This window comes from Cyrtonyx montezumae, unplaced genomic scaffold (assembly GCF_038088225.1).
Source record: "Cyrtonyx montezumae isolate F1298 unplaced genomic scaffold, pur_monq_1.0 scaffold_17, whole genome shotgun sequence".
NCBI classification, from domain to species: domain Eukaryota; kingdom Metazoa; phylum Chordata; class Aves; order Galliformes; family Odontophoridae; genus Cyrtonyx; species Cyrtonyx montezumae.
This window is the reverse complement of record NW_027071903.1, coordinates 18,395,709-18,415,238: the sequence shown is the minus strand read 5'-3', so window position 1 is coordinate 18,415,238 and position 19,530 is coordinate 18,395,709. Positions and strand designations below refer to the sequence as shown.

General features: G+C 43.5%; 1 protein-coding gene across 2 annotated transcripts in view; it reads right to left on the bottom strand.

Annotated features, from left to right (window-relative positions):
- Positions 1 to 19,530, bottom strand: part of TLN2 (talin 2) — a 170,438-nt gene that overhangs the window by 128,546 nt on the left and 22,362 nt on the right. The window contains exon 1 of one of the 2 annotated variants that reach the window (XM_065733532.1): positions 4,782 to 4,907. The exons of the other annotated variant lie outside the window; for it this stretch is intronic. The gene's annotated coding sequence lies outside the window, so the exon portion shown is untranslated. Of the gene's footprint in view, positions 1 to 4,781; positions 4,908 to 19,530 lie in introns of those variants that run through there. 2 annotated transcript variants of the gene reach the window in all.

Below are 19,530 nucleotides of genomic sequence, written 5' to 3'. Positions count from 1 at the left end.
TTGCCACTGCTTCCTCCTGCCCGACCCTGCATTCCTTCTGTGCAGCAGCAGTGACTAGTTGATCCCTTCCTCAGCTCAGATAGCTCTCGTTAATGGGAGACGTTGCTTTATACTGTGAACAAAAATTAATATAATTTGGTAGTCAAAAGTAGGAAAATTACAAGGAATTGCAGAACTTGCAGCCTATAGGGAACTGCAGCATTCAAGTTCTGATTCCTGATCTCGTTTATTTATACATTCATTTACAACCTAGCTCATGAATTTAGATTCCTTCCTATTACTTCAGTGTTTTTATTTTGCCTGAATTATTGTTTCAGTTCTATCACAATCACGTTCCCACTGCTGCTCTTCCCATTAGACAACTGTAGGTCTTTTCTTCATCTGGAAGCATCAATTCTGCCAGAAATTCATTACCTGCCTTTGCTGCTTCCATTCTCCTCCTTCCCTCTGGCAATTACCATCTTGCCGTTTCCCCTTAAGCAGTATTTGGCTTATTTTAATTGGACAGTCAAAGATAAGAGGCACCTGCCACCAGTGCCCTTAAGGACCATTGATGTATTCACTGGAACACATCTGAGCCTCATTTTTGCCATTAGTAAGTTTTCCAAACTGTTTCGTGCTTACATATCTCATCTGCATTCAAACCTTCCCAAAGGAAAACACAGCATTCCCACCAACATCAACAGGCTGCAGTAAAAGCTAGATTCTTCCTGCAACAAAGGAGAATTTACCATCTTACAGATACCAGCTCTCAGAGAAGGTAAGAAATCTGTCAACATAAATATAACAAGCACATACGTGCGGAGGGAAGCACTGCGCAGCACTGAGGGCCTTCGTACACTGAAGACAATCCTACTGTGTAATAGGTTCTCACATCACTCAACAGCAATACTCCACGGTAACAAATACCTCTCTGTCAGCTGTTAAAAATGTAAATTGTTATTCACCTCGAAAAACTAAATGGCCCATGTAATAAGATGATAAAGAATCAATGGTAACTGTTATCTGCTGTGAATCAGAAGAGCAAGACCCTCCTGGCTTCGTCCTGCAGCAAATGTCACTTTTCTATGGACATAAAATCTCAATCTTGCAAAAACTGCCAAATAGAAGGACACATGGTCCATTTACCATTCCCTTCAACTCACACTGCTTCCTGCTGCCCAAACACAGAAAGCTGAGCTACCTACTGAGAATGCCAGCGAGGCAGTTGCGAGTGCCAGGCTGACCCACCCTGGCAGAAATTCAACCGGCTGCTGCCAAGAAAAGGGACTCCAAGTAAGAAGTCAACATCATAGTACTGTACAGATATTTTAAGATATCATATTATTGTATAATCACCCTCACCCTGTAAAGTCAGTCAGAGTGTTTTCTGGCTAAAAACAAACAACAAAAAAAACACTGGAGCTTTGAGAATTGAGGGGGTGGATCTCTGGGGACAGAATCCCAGCTTGCAGCTGGAAGTGGAAAACATCAAAATGTTATCACAATTGCTTCAAGTATGCACGCTAATTCAAACTCAATTCCAAGATAAGCATGTGTGCACACAGCACACCGGGGAAATGGCTCTGACACAACCATGAAATGGGTTTTCAGCAGCGTTAGCAGGGACAGCAATCTAGAACGTTCAGTGTCCACAGCTCCAAGTTTGGCACCAAAACCAACCACAGGCTCAATGCCGCCACCTCATTCCCAAATCTCACTCCAAAGGCATCTGCTTATTACACTCAGAGATGGAAGGACACACTCTCCAACCCTTGATCAGATCCAGGACTCAGCACTACGTGGACTGGCCTGGGCCTTGCATGTCTCGGGCTGCTTCCAACACACCCAAATTTTTCCCTTCCTTCCTTTTTTTTTTTTTCTTTTCCCTAATTCTTATTTGTTTTTTCCTGAAAAAGGAGTACATTATTAAACGACAGCAATAAAAAGAGCTTAAAAGCAGCGCAACGCTTATACTTAGAACAACCTCATGCATCATGAGTTGCAGTGGCCAAGACTATTCTGCTTCACTTAGCTTTGTACTCAGGAGCCAGGTTAGTCCAAAAAAAGCTCTCCTCTCTCATTTACATTTCCCCTGCCACTTAAACCTCTTCAGTTTACTTCACATTCTTATCACTGTGTGTGGTCAAAAAGAAAATTCCAGAAGCAAAACCCTGCATTTCCCTTCGAGCACAGAAGGGCTATCTGAAAAGACATCCGGCTATCTACCAGTAACATCTGTTCTGGCTGACATGCTGTAACCCAGAAATAAAATCTCATATGCAAAATACAGCATATTGGGACTGCCTCCCTCTATTTCCAACAACACACAACTGTTCTGTTTGCTGTTCTCAGTTTGCATCAGCATTCTATTGTCTGCAGAAACATGTATAAACAGACTTGCCAAACCTTGACAGGATTCATGAGCAGAGGAAAAAAAAAATCTTTTGGAAGCTGAATACAGAGCTCTCACACATCTCTCCCTTCACTAATTAAATTCCAGTGCAAAGGCAGCATCTGGATAAGAACTTCTTCACGAGAAATGGCCTGTATTTAAACATCAGGATGTCTATGTGGCAGGTAATTTCTTCAAAACTTCAGTGTTCACAGAGGAAGGGGAGCTTAGAGCTGCTCCAAACAATGGTTTTGGTACCTCAGTGCTAACGTAATGGACTGGAATGATGCTTCAGTGTGCATCCTTTCCAATTCAGGATATTCTATGCCTCCCCGCTACGCTTAGGCACTTTATCACGAACATACAACACTGCTATCACAGCAGCTATCTGACACTGAAATGCCACAATAAGGACTGGAGGTGGATGCCTGCACTACTGTCGACCTGTGATGACTAACTAAGAACTAGCATTTTTGGAAGCTGCCCAGATCTTGCATTTGCACAGATTGTATAGATCTATATTCGACAGATTAACACAGCCCCAACGTTAATGTTTCAGATCGTCCTTGCTATGCTGAGTCAACTTTCTGCAGAAGCCATATCAAACAAGAAAAAGTTTTCACAGCAAAAACTAAGCCATCAGAAAGACTATGCAGATGTAGTGATGCCACAGCCAGATACATCTCCCAAGCTCACACCTCTCTCCCCAAGAATAAAGATAAAAAATAAAAATAAAAAAATCAAAGAGTGCAGTGCTAGTTTATACTAGTCAGTTATATTTTTAACTACAAATGCCTTTTCTAATCTAAGCAGAATTTGCTGATTAAATGAGTTGGCAAATGATGAAAGTCTAAGTAAAACTTCATAGTAAGCCAAGCTCAGAGTTAAAGTACTTAATTGTTTGCAGTTCAAATGCTAATTCATCTTTCCCACTATCTTCTACTCCTAACCATCTACACATCCAACATACACTCAGAAAACCTCTCAGCCTCTAAGGCACTACTACAGTCCAATGGCAACATTTCACATCAACTTAAATTAAGCCATACCACATTCCATTACATGATATCATGCAACAGATGTTACACTCAGAACACACAGGACAACTATTCAGATATATTCAGGGGAAAGTGCCATGATTTGGATGATAAAATGAATGGGTATCCCAATAAAAAATGTCTATATTCTTTATCAAGTTTTACACAAAGATTCAGAACTGAAAGACTGACCAAGTTTGCCGGGGTAACCCAAAGACTCAGACTGACAACCAGAAACGAGTGCCCTTAACGTAGGCTCGCAGATTTTGCCCTGAACAGATAAACTGGAAGAAAAATGCAGCTCCTCAGCAGTCAGCAGCTAAAGGAGCCGTCATGAAGAACGTGAAACGTGCTTCCCAGAGGAAAGAAGCCTTTTCCTGGCTCTGCCGTAACCTTCAATCTCAAGGAATTGCCTCAAAAATGTCATTTGTTGAAGGTTAGAGGGGGAAGTGGTTCAGACAGCGTCGTTCACTGCTGCACTGACTGAAGACCATTACCACAAACAGACGTGAAAGCCTTTCACATCCCGCCCTTTCTGAGGTATTCCTACCGAACACTGAAGCTTTCGCCCGTACTCAGAACACACGACTGAAAATAAATGTTGTTTTACTTAAGCAAGAGCAATCTGGTAGACCTGCAGCGGGTTTGTATTTAATCACACGGACATTTTCCGTAGCTAATGGGCTCTCTCAACCACGCAGACCTCCCGAAGTACCGCGCCGTGCTTTCAAACTTCGAGCCCGCTTGAAACTTAGCAGGCTCAGAGCTGGCTCTCAGACACAGGTCTGTAACGTAAGCTTTTAAACAACTTGGAGTTTCCGAATCAATGAACCATTCCCGTGATCTTCTCAGGCAGACACTACGTGCTGAAACCGCGCGGAGCAAACACAACAGAAGCGCCGCAGAGGCGCCCAGGGCAGCGATCCCCGGGCACGAGGCGGGCAGCCCGGCCTGCGGGAAGGGCACGTGCACACGCGCGCGGGTGCGCACGGACACACGCGTGCACACGCGAGGTACGGGCGTCCTCGGGAGGTCGCCGCACCGCGAGGATTTTCTTCCGCCGCGGTGCGCGGGTGCGGAGGGGGCTCCGGGGTCTCCCTCGCACGCGGTCCCGCTCCCGACGAGGGGAATGCGATTCGGGGCCGCCCGTTCCTTCCCGGGGCTCGGCTCTGCCGGCGGCTGCAGCGCTCCAACTTGTTGTGCGGGCGGAGCTCCGCGGGGCTGCAGCTCCCAGGTGCGCAGCCGGGAGCGGCCGAACCGCCGCAGGCTCGGGACGGCCCCGCGCTCCCCCGCGCAGCCCCAGCCCGGCGCGGAGCCCACCCCTCCCCGATCCGCAGCGGTCAGCACGGGGGGTACGAGCGGGCTCCTACCGACAAGGGCGTTACCGCAGCATCGCCTCGCCCCGCCGCCGCCGCTCGCCTCCTTCCTCCCTTCCTTCCTTCCTTCCCCCCGCTCCCGCCGGCTCCGCAGCCGCCGCCGCTGCGGACTCCAGAGCAGACCCCCGCCGGGAGGACAGGAAGCGCGTCATCACTCCGGGACCGCTCCGCCGCCCTCCGCCCGGGCAGCCCCGCCGGCTCTGCGTCCCGGCCGCGCCGAGCTCCGCTCCGTTCTCCCCCTCGCTCCTCCGGGGCCGAGCCCGTACCTGGCCGCGAGGACGGTGCAGCCGGAGCCGCGCTGCTGCAGGAGCCGGCCGAGCCCTCGGGTGCCTCAGCGTCCTCCGCTGCCGTGCCGGTGGCTGCCGCACCGAGACACCGGTACTGGCTTTGCAGATGAAGCACCTCGCGTGAAATAGCTCCGGGCCTCCGTCGGCAAGGCTGTCGTTCAAAATCACGCAGCCAAATGATGGAACCCAATAATGCAGCTCGAGCACAGCGTCAGCAAGAGCCGTCCCTGCAACCACAGAGCCGCGCCAGCAGGCAGCTGCTCGGCCTTCAGAAGAAACCGCTGCTCGGGGGCACGAGCCGGACTGTTTTGCTCCGTTTGTATTGCACGGTGCTGCAACAATCCGTGAGAACGTTATCATAACACACCAAAACAGTAATGGCATTGTAACAGTAGTCTGTCAATTGGCTGCTCCTGGAAGCAGCATTTGTTATTTCAACCATGAGAAACAGCCATACTTGAGCTGCAGCAAACGTAAAGAACACACAAGCAGGTTGCTGGCTGCCCCTCTTCATCTCTCTGAAACTTGCAGGTGGGCACATTTCTTCCAGAAAAGAGCAGCCCCCACACGGATGGACCTGAATGTGCTCACAGCCATGTGCTTGCATCAGCCAACATCTCTTAAGGATTGCTTGCAAAACTTTCGGCTTTTTGATTCCATCCAGTTACCACGAGGTTCCCAGAGCACAGAACCACGGGCACACCCCACCCCGAAGCACGCTCCCTACAACAAGTCCCATAGGAAAGCAGCCAGAGAGGCTTGGAGCATCTCCAGAAAAGAAGACCCCAGCACCTCTGAGGACAGCCTGCTGTAGCGCTCTGTAACCCTAAAAGCAAAGCATCCCTCACACTCACACAGTGCTTCCTCTACTCCAGTTTGTGCCTACTGCTAAGCACCACTGGGCCTCAAGTACCCTTCCCCTTGGCACCACCCCTTATATACTAACAAGCATAAACAATAACCATCAGGCCCCTCCTGCCACTCCCAGCTGTGCCAAATGAGACCTGAGTATTTGCAGGACGTAGTGATCCCTGAGGTTGAATCAGATGCTGGCTGTAGTTATGCGACAGCAATGTTTACAACTTGTTATAGCAGGGCAGAGAAATTACTTTCCTTTTTTCTTTTTCTTGCTTGTTCAGAGCCCTGCACTAATCCTTCTATGGAAAATATTTTAGGATTCTACTACTTAAAATAGCCTGTGGAGGACAGCAATTCAGCAATGCTTCAGGCACAGCTGAGCTTAGGTGTGCATGCAGGGCCTCCTCTGATGTGTGATGTGAGCAATTGCCTAAGCTGCCATCCCAGATACATTTTAAATCACTGTTCCAGAACACGTTCACTAAAATGCAGTACAAATCATACCCAAGCATGTAAATTAGTGTGTGTGTGTGTATGATTATGTCAATGAGGTGTGCAGATTGAGAAAAGTGACAGTGATAGAACAGTCTTCCATCTTAAAAATGAGTGTTCTGCCACTTAGCAAGTTACTTCAAGCACCTCCATGGAAATGACATCACTTACAGGGAAGGAATCATGCAGGAAGCATGACTCCTGCAGGATAAACTGGGAAAAAATAAACAGCACCAAGCAAGCAAGCAGGTAGCAGAGGCTGGGGCCAGAGATGTGGCCAGAGCAAGAACTGCATTAGAAGTCTTAGAAAGATGAACTTAAAAAGATCAGCTAAAAAAAAATGGCATTTATGTGGAGTCTAACTTGTTCTTGATGAGTAACGTTAGGCAAGTATAAACTCTGGCACTATTAAGCACCAGCAGGCAGTAATATTACAGCTCTGGTTGCACTGACAGCCCATCACTGCTCTGACCAGCCTCACCTGGGGCCTCCACCCACACTCTTGGCCCATGGGCCCCGGTCTCTATTTAAGCTCACCATTGGGCACGTAGTGTCTGGTAACATTGGCTTGTAGGACTTTCTGTTTCTGGTTTGTTTTTAGTGAGTATGTTGCTACACTGGTGTTTGATTACTTAGTTTTTGGTTTGAATCTGGCTTCTAGTGTAATGTTTTTTCCACTCTTTTTCCTGCGCTGTAGTAGAGCGGGATCTGACTGGTGAAGATTGTGCTCTCTAAAAAGTACCTAGCCTTTAGTGTTCTGGCATATACTGGTAACCTGTATGTGATTTACTATTCTAATGTTCCTCTCATTGATTATATCAGTACTGTAGAAGTTATAATTTGCTAAGATTTTAACTAAACATAGGAAGGAAGCAGTGCTGTGTCTTTCAAGAGCTTGTTACTGAGCTATGTAGTGGCTGTGTGACAGATAATACAAGCAGTACCTTAGCTCCTTGCTATATTATTGTTTGTATGTATTGGTAGGCTGAGGCATTACTGATTATTTTTAAGTGCTGTTGTGAGCAGAGTTATTGAAAGTATATCAAGGTGACTATGTAAATACTTTCAGAGGTATGTGAAGTGTTCATTATAACTTTCCTGGCAGTGATTAATTGTAAAACCATTAAAAAGGAAGCTTGGAAGAAGCTTAAGTAATCAACTTTTTGTACCTTGCTATTGTAAGGTTATTTGAGACTGTTGTTAGCTAAAGTAATCAGGGTAAAAGATAATGCTACATCACCGTGTAGCTGGTATTGATGTTCCACCAGCCATGGTAGAAGGCTTTGAGAACTCTAAGGTCTGTGGTACTAGTTCAGTTGACTTCTATCTGTGTTTTTCTTTTCCTGCAGTGAACAAGTCATAGTTCTGGCTGTGTGGTTACTGCAACAGTAACTTCATAGCTGTTGTAACTGTTATCTTGATTGTCTTTATTACAGTAAAAGTCTTAGATGTTCTTAAAGTTTTTTAATTCTTTGTACTCCTGTTTGTAATGCTGCTGCTTTGTGTGTGATTTTCAAAGTCTGGGATGGCCCTTGCTATTTTTTTACCTTTTATTTGTCCCTATATCTACAGTAAAACAACAATGAAAAAAAATCCAAGGAAAGAAAAGTTCAGCCCCTTCTGAATTAGAGAATGCATTTACGGAGTTGATATCCTTAGTAAGGACTGCTGAAGACTGAGACTGCAGGAAAATAAAGAACACATTTTGGTACCTAATCTAAGGGGAAGAGCAGCTACAGAGGCTCAAGAAGCATGAAGAATAGGATTGTTATTCAGCTCTGGTTCCCACAGAAAATGTCAGTCCCAATGAAGTTAATGGGACACAGATTTGGCAATGTGTGAGGTCAGGAGACTGAGAGCAAAGCTAGTCCCTTCTGAGCTGCATCTTGCATAGTACTCAGACTGAAAGGGTCACAAATGGGTGCCCCAGTAGTCTGCCTGCCCTCATGCACAGCATCTGTATCATCAGAGAAACCAATGCCACAAGAGTGGTATGTGTTGTAATGCTGTCCCTCAGAGGGCCTTTTGTTTGTGAGCTCCCTACGGCTCCTGACAAAAGTACTTTAACATTGGTGTTTGTGGCTGCACTACATTCTGATCTGATGAACGCTTCCAGGTTTTCAGAGCTGTTGTGGGAAGAGTTGGAAAACGAGCACTGTGATTGCTGTCTGCAATCTCAGATGCATCTAAGTGATAATTCTCAGTATGAACAGTGACTAACAATATTTGAGCTCCAGATACCCTGAAGAATATACACACTTTGTGGTTGTTTTTAAAGGCACCAGCTACACTAGTGCTTGTTTTTCCAAAGGTCAGCCCTTTGCTTCTCTTTTCCATAGCCAAAGGTTGACTGTAACTGTGAGAAGTACACCAGGAAATACTGTATGAGCTTTCAAAATAGGAGTGCACCTCAGGACTAAATCAGATGCTACTTGTCTTCTATTCTTCAAAGTAGAATTATATTGAACTTGCTTTGTCTGGCATTCATATCATGCAGCAATTAGTGTTTTTTTTTTCAATTGCTTGTACTTTATGGATGCTGGTAAAGCACTGGAGTGATGCCATGTATTTTAGGGAATTGATTGCTGCTTCCTTGGCTGTTGAGATGTCACAGTACACTAGGATTGCTGCTGTAATAGAGAGGGTTTTCTGCTGTATCTCTTTAGGTGTGGCAATTCAGAGTTTTGGAAAGAAAAATCTTCACCTTAAAATGAGAGATGTTGTTAGCACTCTTTCTTCAAATGAATCACTCACATAACAAGCACTATAATGTACACAACTGTTTCCTTTCCCTTTTACAATCTCCTTCAATGACTGGCAACATCTGCACCTCATTTCTCTCATGTGGTTTCATTGTTTGGAATTACTGATTATTTGTTATGATTTATAACTGCAAAATTCTTTGATGCTTTAGAACAATGAAACACACTTGAAGATACTTAAATGAATCCAACAAATGCATTGTCTGAGTCTGTGTGATACCAAAGGAGAGAGCTACAGCTGACACAGGAATATTTCCTACTGGAAGTTTGCCAAAGAAAAATTGGCAGCGGTCATGGTATTTTTTTTATTGCAAATCTCCTGTAATTTTTATGCTTAATAAAGCACTAACATCTGGACCCACAGGGTAAACTCTGTGTGTACAAACAGCGTAGCACTCTTCAAAATGAATATTGATTTGCAGACCTCTTAGTCAAGCAGAAAAACATCCCAGGATACTGCTTTTGGGGCCACACACTGTTCTTAGCGTGACCGTGGGTTTATGTGGAACTGAAGTGTTAGGGAAGCTGTATTTCCTGCAGTTCCCATTCAGTTACACTTCTCTCTTTATGGCCATGCAGGGATTCCCATGGCATGGCCTTAGGCTTCTGCAGGCAGTTGGTACTGCTGCAGTTACCGACCTCCACTGGAGAACCAAGGAATAAAATCATGGGAGAACGGAGCTGTGCTTTACCTCTAGGGTAAAGAGCAGAGCACAGGAAGACATTCTGCATCTGCATTCTGCATTTATTTATGTGAGACAAACCCTGAGACCTCAGGCAGGAGGTACAGGAGGCTAGATGGTACTCTTTCCTTAGTCATATGTGTGGCCTATATACAAATACTGGTTATTAAGCTAGTGTATTTGCTTATAGTATCTTGCTGTACTGCTGACTTGGGGGAGACTGGAAGGGTGGGGGAAGTTACTGCTTGTGAAGTACTTTGAATAATCTCAGGAGTTTAAGATGCTGATGTGTGGATGGAATCTCACTCCAGAGGCCGAGTGGTGGCATAGAACTAGACTACTGGTGACAGAGGAGTTACTGTAAAGAGCACAGGGTGGTAGGTACTCTTACTGTTTTCTGCACTTGTCTTTAATGTTTATCCAGGTCTTTATCCATCAAAATGGGTGATGAACGTGGTATTAGTTAACGCAAACAACAAAACTAAAGTAGATCAGCTTGTACAAAGACCATGTGGGAAAGAAAAGAGCTGCTCCTAACAGGAAGTAAGGAAGTATAATTGTACATCATGTATGCAAGACATATCCTAAGAATAAATGTGTAGTCCTTGCCTATCAGTTCTGAGTGAGTAACCTCTACCCAGATATGTTCTTTGAACACAACAGGATGCCCTGTATTTAATATTTCATTTGATCTTTGATCTCCTATTTCTGCAGGTGTACTGGTGCTAGTGTACTTATTTCTGCCTCCTAACCTGAGGTGTCTACTCTTGTTGATGCATGCTGAACCAGGATTTTAAAATTAACATTTGCAATCAAGCAATTAATCATTTCTGAATACTGAATTTGTATGTAATTAGCTTTTCACCCAGGGGAATGGCATATTAGAACTTCCATCAGTAAAACAAAAAATTCTCACTTCATGTGAAATCACTGACAGCACATAATTATTTCAAAATACATCTTAAATGGGAACAATTTTATAAAAATAGATCAGTGCATCTTATATTTCTCATATGCCCTTCTCTTGGGCTGCTTCTTCAAAAGTAAGCTGCCTTTTCTGTGATTTCACCAATAAACTTCTTGACTGCTGTGGTCTCCTGTTGACCTATGTAATCAGTAATGATTTAACAGCACTTGCTAATGGGAACTATACTACTACTAGCATATCTCAGGTCTGGAGGAAACTAAGTGTAGGAGTCATGACTATTTACTCTGTGCTTAGCTGTAAGACACCTTTATGTTCTTTTCAGGGCATTCTGGTTACATTCAGGGCCTATGTTCAGATGCCTGTACATCCTGCTAGACAGGGAGAGCTGCCATTGGTCCTTCTCCCATTCTCAGTTTCAAGCACTTGTCCCTTGTATCCCTCTAGGAAGCCTGGCTGCCAACCCTGTCCCAGATGTGCAGCCCACTCTCCAGTTATTAGTCCCTGGAGGGGCTGTTTCTACTCTTTTTCTGCATTTTGTATAATACAAATGAAGTGGGGTGCCATGAAGCATTTAATATGTATGGATATAACAATGCATACTAGAATTAAGCTAGATGTTCTCTAATCTTTTCTTTATTTTTAAAGATCTCATGGCAGGGAAGTCTATTACATCTACTAATTTTAATGAGGACTCGTGTATTTGGCAGTTCTCCCTTACTCCCTAATCAGCTTTACCACTTCTGCCAAGCCACCCCTTCCTTTCCAGAGCTGACAGAGCTTTGTGGAGTTGGGCCTGATGTACTTTTTCCAATGGCTGAGGATCCATGGATTTCTTTTTGCAGATGATTAACTCCTGTAATAGTCTGTTCTTCTTTTAATTGTATTTATGCCTTCCAGGGCAAACTTTACTGTTTCAGTGCAGCTTTGCATTCCTCCAATGTACCATGTGCTTGCTACCCTTGTATTGGAGAAAGGGGAATGAGAGGATTGCACAAGTGTCAGCTGAATAAGTTCTGTATGGTTAAATCCCTGATGCTTTCCTTTTTGGGATATATCACACAGGAATGCTGTTATTTCACCTTCAGCTCTTAAGATAGAGCAGAGGAGTGCACCATCTTTATGCTCAGGAATAAGTATGCTGTGGGGTTTCCCACATAAGTATAGTAAACCCTTAATTTTGAAGCCTGAGCTTTCACTTTGCTGGGGTAAGTGTTCTAGTGGGAACTTGGCACAAATTAAGCCATTGCATACCATTCTATACCCTGTTGTATAGATCTGTTTTTTTTTAACTAACAGTTGATACTTCAGATAAAGGCATAAAACAAGCTCATTCTCTTTTGGATGCATTAAGCATCTGTGCAAATGTGTGTACACAGCCACCTCCTCTGTTTATTAGGAATGTGATTAATAGTGTTGACCTTGGCAGTTTGGGTAGAGGGTTTTGAGCACAGTGCTCTAGATGTAAGGATTAAAATCCTGATGAGATGGAGCCTGGCACATAACGGATATAAAGATGTACAGAATTTCTTATTTCAAGCTTGCAGGCAAGATTTTTTGACTTATAAATACCTGATGAGATGAAGTTATATTCATAGGTAGAAAGCATAGGCAGAGTTGTTTGGAATTTTTGAGTGTGGTTCATCTGTTGGTGCCTGGCAGAGCCAGCTGTAGGCACAGACAAAGAAGGCAGCAATAGGGATGCCAAGATGGGTGTTGGCAGAGCCCTTGAAGCTGGGTTGGCTGCTGCTGCCAGGGGGGAGGATGAGAATGAATCAGGCCTCTCATCATCATCACTTGTCTGTGACAAAAGCAGCTAGCTGAGTGTAACCTAGATTCTTCAGGCAGGAAACTTAGTGTGTTTATGCTGATAAGAAGTTTGGAGCCAGCTCTGGTTATTAACTCACATTTACTGAGCCTTCCAAATTGTGTACAACCATTCACTAGCAGTTTTATGCAAGTCTGATTTTTTTTTTCTTTTTTAAACAAAAAGCCAACACTTCAAGTGAAACTGTTACAAATGGTGGCAGACAGGTAGGGGAAGTACTTGGAACTATGTGGGATGAAACAAAAGATTAGTAGGACAACTGGGGGGGAAACCTGCCAGCAGAGCAGCAGTCTGTGGCTACCTATGAAGACTGAAGACAAGAAGTGGATAAGGAGAAATACAGGAGAATTGTTTCAGATGCTCAAGTTGTAGAGAAGGCTCTTGCTTAAGTTGTGAGGCTTGGTGAAAGGATCTGGGAGCAGCCAATTTTCGATCGTGGGAGGAAGTGCAGGATAAAGATCTATGAATAATCTCATTAAGAAGTGTTGCTTTTACTTTTCCACAATTCTGTCCAGAAAGAGCTGCAATAATGTCTCCAATTGTTGCTGAATCCAGTGAATAAGTTTCTCCAGTGGCTCACATCCAGCTACTTCTGTCTTCCAGGCTTTATATGATGGAATATTCTTTCCTTCTGCAGGAGTGTGGTCTCTTGTGGCCCCAGACTGGACAGAGATCTGGATTTCTCTGCAGAAGTCCAATCTGCAGAGTCTTCCAAGTGTTTAAATACAACAAAGGTTCACAAACCAATTTTATTTGCACAATTTTAGATGAAGCCACCTCTACAGAAGGCAAAAATTGATGGATTGGGATAGAATGTTGGCATGCAGATGAAAGAGTCTTCCTCACTATTGCTCTTTGGGGAATGACCCAAATGCCACGTGTCTGCAGATAACTAATTCATGTAATTAAATATGTACTGAATTGATCTATGTGTTACATCTAAGAGTGGACCTCATAGTACTGTATTCCCTCCCAGATTTTCAGTAACTATTAGCTCCTTTGTGTCCTTTTCCTGCCTGTCATGATTTCTTTTCATTGTTTTTCTACCACTTGAATAAAGTACTGTATGTCCTTTTCCTCTTGTTTATCTTTTTCAATGCCCAGATTCTTTAGCTAGAGTAACGACTGAATGGTTCTGAAATAGTATTGTATTTGGGTTAGTTTTTTGTTATTGCCACACAAATATATCAGCCTAGTTGATCCTAATGGTAGTCTTTTTTTCTTCTTTGGAAAAAATTTCAACAGGTAAGGGGCAGTTTCCTACATGTAGCTCTTACCTGATAGGCCCTTGATTTTTGGAAATCAGTATGATTTGTCTATCTGCTTTCAGTATCTGAAAAATGTATTCTTTCCAGATGCATTCAACACCCAGGGAAGCTGATGGCACAAATGTGGAGTTATGTGGGGGTGATTAGGCCTTGCCAAAGGCTTGCCTGAGAGCCTTGTACCCTTGCTTTCCTAACGTCAAGAAAGTACATCATGAAGTGGTAATGCCTTATTTTGTGGCAGAGAGGGATGTAAGGTATTGCTGAGCTGAAGTCATAACATCTGATAATATCTGACCCCTTGCCTGACAGATATCAGCTTTCTCTCTTCGTGGAAGTGCTTTGTGAATCTTAAAAATGGATGGTGCGATGTTGAAGCAATAGCTACTTCATGGGATTAATGAGCTGCTAGGGCATGTATTTTTAGAGAGCCAGGGACTGCAACCCATGTGATGCTGTGTGCTGCTGGACATGCCAGGACCATTTTATGTCATCAGGCAGTTGTGGTATTACAAGTGTTACATTTATTAGCACTGTCTGGTACCTGTTCTGCCTTAGAAATGGTGTTTCAGTATTTCAATAATTGCCAGAATAGAGTTACCATGCAAATTAGAAGTGCAGCTTGCACAGAAGTGTTTTGTAGCCCTCAATTACTTAATTCAATTTTATTCTAAAACTAATTTAATCTAACAGTTCTACATGAATTTTACTTCATTTATGGCTGTAAAATTGAAGTGATTGAGTGTTAACTACATAGGGAAAAGGGAGTTTCTCTCCTGCAGCACCAGAGCGGACTTTGATGTGCCTTCCCTTGGCTGAAAGCTCACCAAAGTCAAGTCTGCAAGCTCTCGGGAAACTAATAAGAGCAATGTAGAATTGGGGAATGTAGTTTTATGCATTATCTTAGTGCTCTCACATTGCAGCAGTACTAGGAAAATGGTGAGTAATTCTGAAGTAAAATAACACTTCTCAGGAAGGAAGGCATACATGCAGTCCTCATCTCCTTTAATGAGTGCCAGAAAGTTGAGTGACATGCAGCAAGGGCTCAACCTGGGAGGTAGCCTGCCTCATTAAACAAGGAGGGATTGCTGTTTATTTTCTGTTGTAAAGTAGGTAGTGTGCTTTTGTATGGCCATCGTAGATGATGTACTGCTTCATTCTCCATCCCATGGAACAGCTTGTACATCAGGTTTTCAGTGTTTCAATGTGATTTCCTTTTTGGTTGCCCCCCAGAAATAAAAATACAGTGCCAATAAGCTGTATGTCCAATTCCAAGAGCAAACAGAATGGAGGAAAAAATATTGCTCTTGGGGGGAGGTGGGCAGTTAAAATAACAGTGCTGCAGGTTTTTGCAGGTGTTTGAAGAAAATAAAGTTTCTCTGAATGTGTGTAGGACTTGTAACATCCTAGAATCTCATTTCTCATGCTAATACATTTCATTGAAGTTAATGGGAATTAAAAAATTAATGTATTAGACTTGATCGATAGCATGACTTGTAATTTCTTCACAAAGTTTTTAATTTTAGTGATGGTCCATGTCAGTAATCCATTTCAATCCATTTCTTGACTAGAATTTAAGGTGGAGATGTGTGGAAGTGACACTGCAACATTTGTCATTTGAAAATCTGATCACCCTTACCCTTATGGGCAGGCCGTGGCACAGCAGTAAAGAGGCTTTGACAGAGACAGACCCTTTCAGTCTCTGCCCAAGTCACCAGAGGCTGTGCGTGCAAGCACAGAGCTGAATGATGAGGTGCTGAAGGTTGTGATGATTGCTGACCAACGGGCCCAGGGTATAGCTGCTGGGAACCCTGTGGCTTTGCATGCTTCCTGGTCAGTGGTTGGAATTAGCACTAATGTGGTATCACTTCAGTAAGGAATGATAGTTCCACAACTGATGGAAGCCAGAGCTGAAGGGGGTTGTACAAGGTGTGCCTCTGCTTGGAAACAGCTAGCTATTTGGGCATGGCATGCAGCTGAAATCAATATATTTTGCTGTAGACTGTAGAGCTGCTGACAAGGGGCAAATTGGCAGAAGCATGTGGATTCCTGAGAGTTCAGGTAGATATCTAGCAGGGTGTAAGAGCACCTAAGTTACAAAAGCAAGCCACATTTTTAGATGCTCTCTAAAAACTCGTTTGTGTATCTTCCTACCTCTTCAAATGACCTGCAACTTTGGCATTACGCATTATCTTTATACATTCCCTCCCTGACAATAAGCGTAGACACCTCTCATCATGGCCTAAACCATACAGGTCTAACCTGCTAGTTCTATATTTTTGTTGCCCTCCTTTTTATGTTTCAATGGAAGAATAAGTTTTATTACTTACATACATTAACCATATTACATATTTTATACGTGGCCTAGGCAAGCCTATAAGTTGGACACCCATGGGAACGTCTCTAAAGCAGAACAGCAATTGCACGCAGGGGTCAAACCCTCACTCTGTGCTGCCCACCCCATCCTGCCACGGTGAGGAGGCCTCAGCAGTGTGGCACAGATGCAGCCCATCACAATGTGCTCTGCTGGGTGGAAATGCTCTGAGTGCATGCTGGAGGTGCACAGTGGAGGGGAGTGCTGCAAAAAGTGGCTACAAGCTGGTTATGGTTTGAAGAAGCAAAGATATGCGACAAGGCGGGGAAAAAAGAAAGGGAGAGCAAGGCATTAGATTATCTAGGCATTAGTGACTGTGGAGGGAGTTAGTTACAACTTCATAGCTTTGTGAGGTAATTTATTCTGCCTCAGAGATCTTGGCTACAGGGCAACAGTGCCTACCAGTCTCAATTCTAAATCCCTTCCTGGCTCTCAGTCAGATTTTGCAGATGTTTCTTGTGTGCTTAGAGACTGCTCCTGCACAGCAATTCAGTGAGGTAAGTTCCCTTCTACCCAGCACTGAAGTACAGCCACTTGGAGAAGCAGTGATGCTGACTGACCATTTGGACTTTGCTTTTAAATGCAGAGTCTTTGAAGGGAAAACAATCACTACAAATAACTCCAGCAAAGTAAGGCGTGTTTTGTTTGTACCTGTTAGTGGGAGCCATATCAACAATGATCAGCTGAAGTTTTTGTGGCAACCTTAACAACAGTGTAAACTGGATTCTGCTACCTGTAGTCCAGCTTAAATGCTTCAAGTAAGCCTGCATCTAGTTCGTCCAGCTTATTCAGATCCCTCTGTAGGGCCTTTTTACCCTCAGGCAGATGAACACGTTCCCCCTGCTTGGTGTCATCAGCAAACTTACTGGGGGTGCACTCATCTGGTTAGTCAATAAAGATATAAAATAGATGCTCCCCAGTACTGGCCCCTGGGGAGCACCACTTACTACTGGTTGCCAGCTGGGTTTAACTCCATTTATCACCATGCTCTGGGCTTTGCTAAAGCCAAGGTAGACTATGTCCACAGCCTTTCCCTCCACCATCAGGTGGGTCAAGTCACAGAAAGAGATGAGGTTGGTCAAGTAGGAAATTCCCTGACTTCCCAAGGAGAAAGAGCCATTAATTTATTATATTAATGAACAGTCAGCTCAGTGGTTTTTATTAGAATAATTAAGGCTGGAAAAGACTAAGATGATCTAGTCCAGCTGCTGACCCTTCACCACCATGCTTGATATGCCATGCTAAAATTAAGTTAATCTGTATCAATGCCTCAAAGAAAACTACACTGTGTTATTGGTAGTTCAAGGACTGCCTTAAGGATCAGTGAGCTGGAAAACATGGAAGTGATGCACTGTACACATTTCTGTCTCCTTCATTTTTAAATAAGGTGTTAAAGACAAATTGATAATGGTTTCAACCTTATCTTTGGGAGGTTGTTGATGTATTGTATTGGCTGCTTTATTGCTGTACATTCTGTATATTGCTTCCTGAAATTTTGAATAGTTTTGCTTACATTGTGTTGCTGAAAATAGAAGATGATTCTTTATTAAAAAAAAATTGTGGCTGAGGCCCCATGTTTCTTGGCTGGAGGACTCCCTAAGTTAACTGATTATTAAATATCCACTGTTTGACTTGCAAAGCTATTGTGTAAAATATTATGCTCAGCTATTATGTTAAAATTTTTTTTGAGTTTGTGCTATTACACACTGCAGAAGAGTTAAAGCATCTGCCCAAAAAGTAATTAACAAATCACTCTTCTACTCCAGTCTGAATTTGCAAAATTTGAGACTAACAACTGTTCCAATGTGAAGAAAAAAAAAGTATCTAGCAGGTGGTACTATGTATGTATGTCTAATTGCAGTCCAGCCATCTGCTGTTTGGTTACCAAACAGTGAGGAACTGGATCGTGATTCAGGTGAAGAAGGGAGCAAAGAGAATGGGAGACTGGAAGTTTTGCTAAAGAAATTACCATATTTGTAGGTGAGAGTAGTGTGCGTAGCTAGAAGCAGTGAGATGCATTATTTTTCTTGTCTGAAACATAATTTTTTTGACTAGTCACTATCTAGAGGAGCTGGCTATAGCTGCTAAGTATACTGGTGGTATAATTGGATGTCCACTGCAGGGCTCAGTGGAAGTAAACCTGACTGATGGACTGTCTATAACAGTGACATGCAGCTCATATTCCAGAGAGTGCAAAGCAGTGATATGTAAGCTTGGGGAGCTCCCATTGCACAGTGAATCCTCCACGCGTGCCTGTTCACACCTGCACTTAGAAGGAGCAGTGAAATGAGCATATATTTTCATTTGTACAGTCCTGATGGTAATCCACTTCAACTCTGTGAACAGAATGGTTCTGTGCAGGTTTCACTTGGCCTCTGTCCAGGAAATATCATTTATTTGGATTTCTGATTACCAAGATATTCTGCCTATTTCCTCAAACAAAGAAAGCCTTTGCTTGGAATATCCTGTGGGGGAGGATTTTGACAAGGAGGGAGTAATCACTGTTCCTCTAAGACAAGAGTGAAAGAACTGTTGTCCATAGGGATGAAGTAAGAGAAACAGGAAGAAATTCAGAGCTGTAAAAGGTGTAGTCTTTCCATTAGGAGGAAGAATAAAACACTCCACGAGGAAATATCAGCCATCTGGGATAGTGGCAATAGGTCAATCATAGGTCAGTCATGAGGTCATCATGGGCAGTCACAGAATCATAGAATGGTGTGGGTTGAAAAGGACCTCAAAGATCATCGAGTTTTGACCCCCCCGCCATAGACAGGGTCACCAACCACTAGAGCAGGCTGCCCAGAGCCACATCCAGCCTTGCCTTGAATGCTTCCAGGGGTGGGGCATCCACAACCTCACTGGGCAACCTGTTCCAGTGCATCACCACCCTCTGAGTGAAAAACTTCCTTCTAACATCTAACTTACATTTTCCCTTAGTTTAAAACCATTTCCCCTTGTCCTATCACTATCACCCCATGTAAACAGTCATTTGCTCTCCTGTTGATACACTCCCTTCAAGCTCTGGGAGGCCACAATGAGGTTTCCCTGGAGCCTTTTCTTGTCCAAGTCAAAGTGGTTGTGAAAAAGGCATGTATTAGGAAATCCATTTCCCATACATACAATAAATATTTCTTCTCTGATATAAAACACTAGTGAGCCTTCTTATTGCAGGGAAGGATAGGACTAGACTCTTGCACAAGAGAAGACCCAAGGAACATGAATTTTACCTGCAGTATTTTGTTCTGGAATGATTTTCCTCTGCGAGAAAC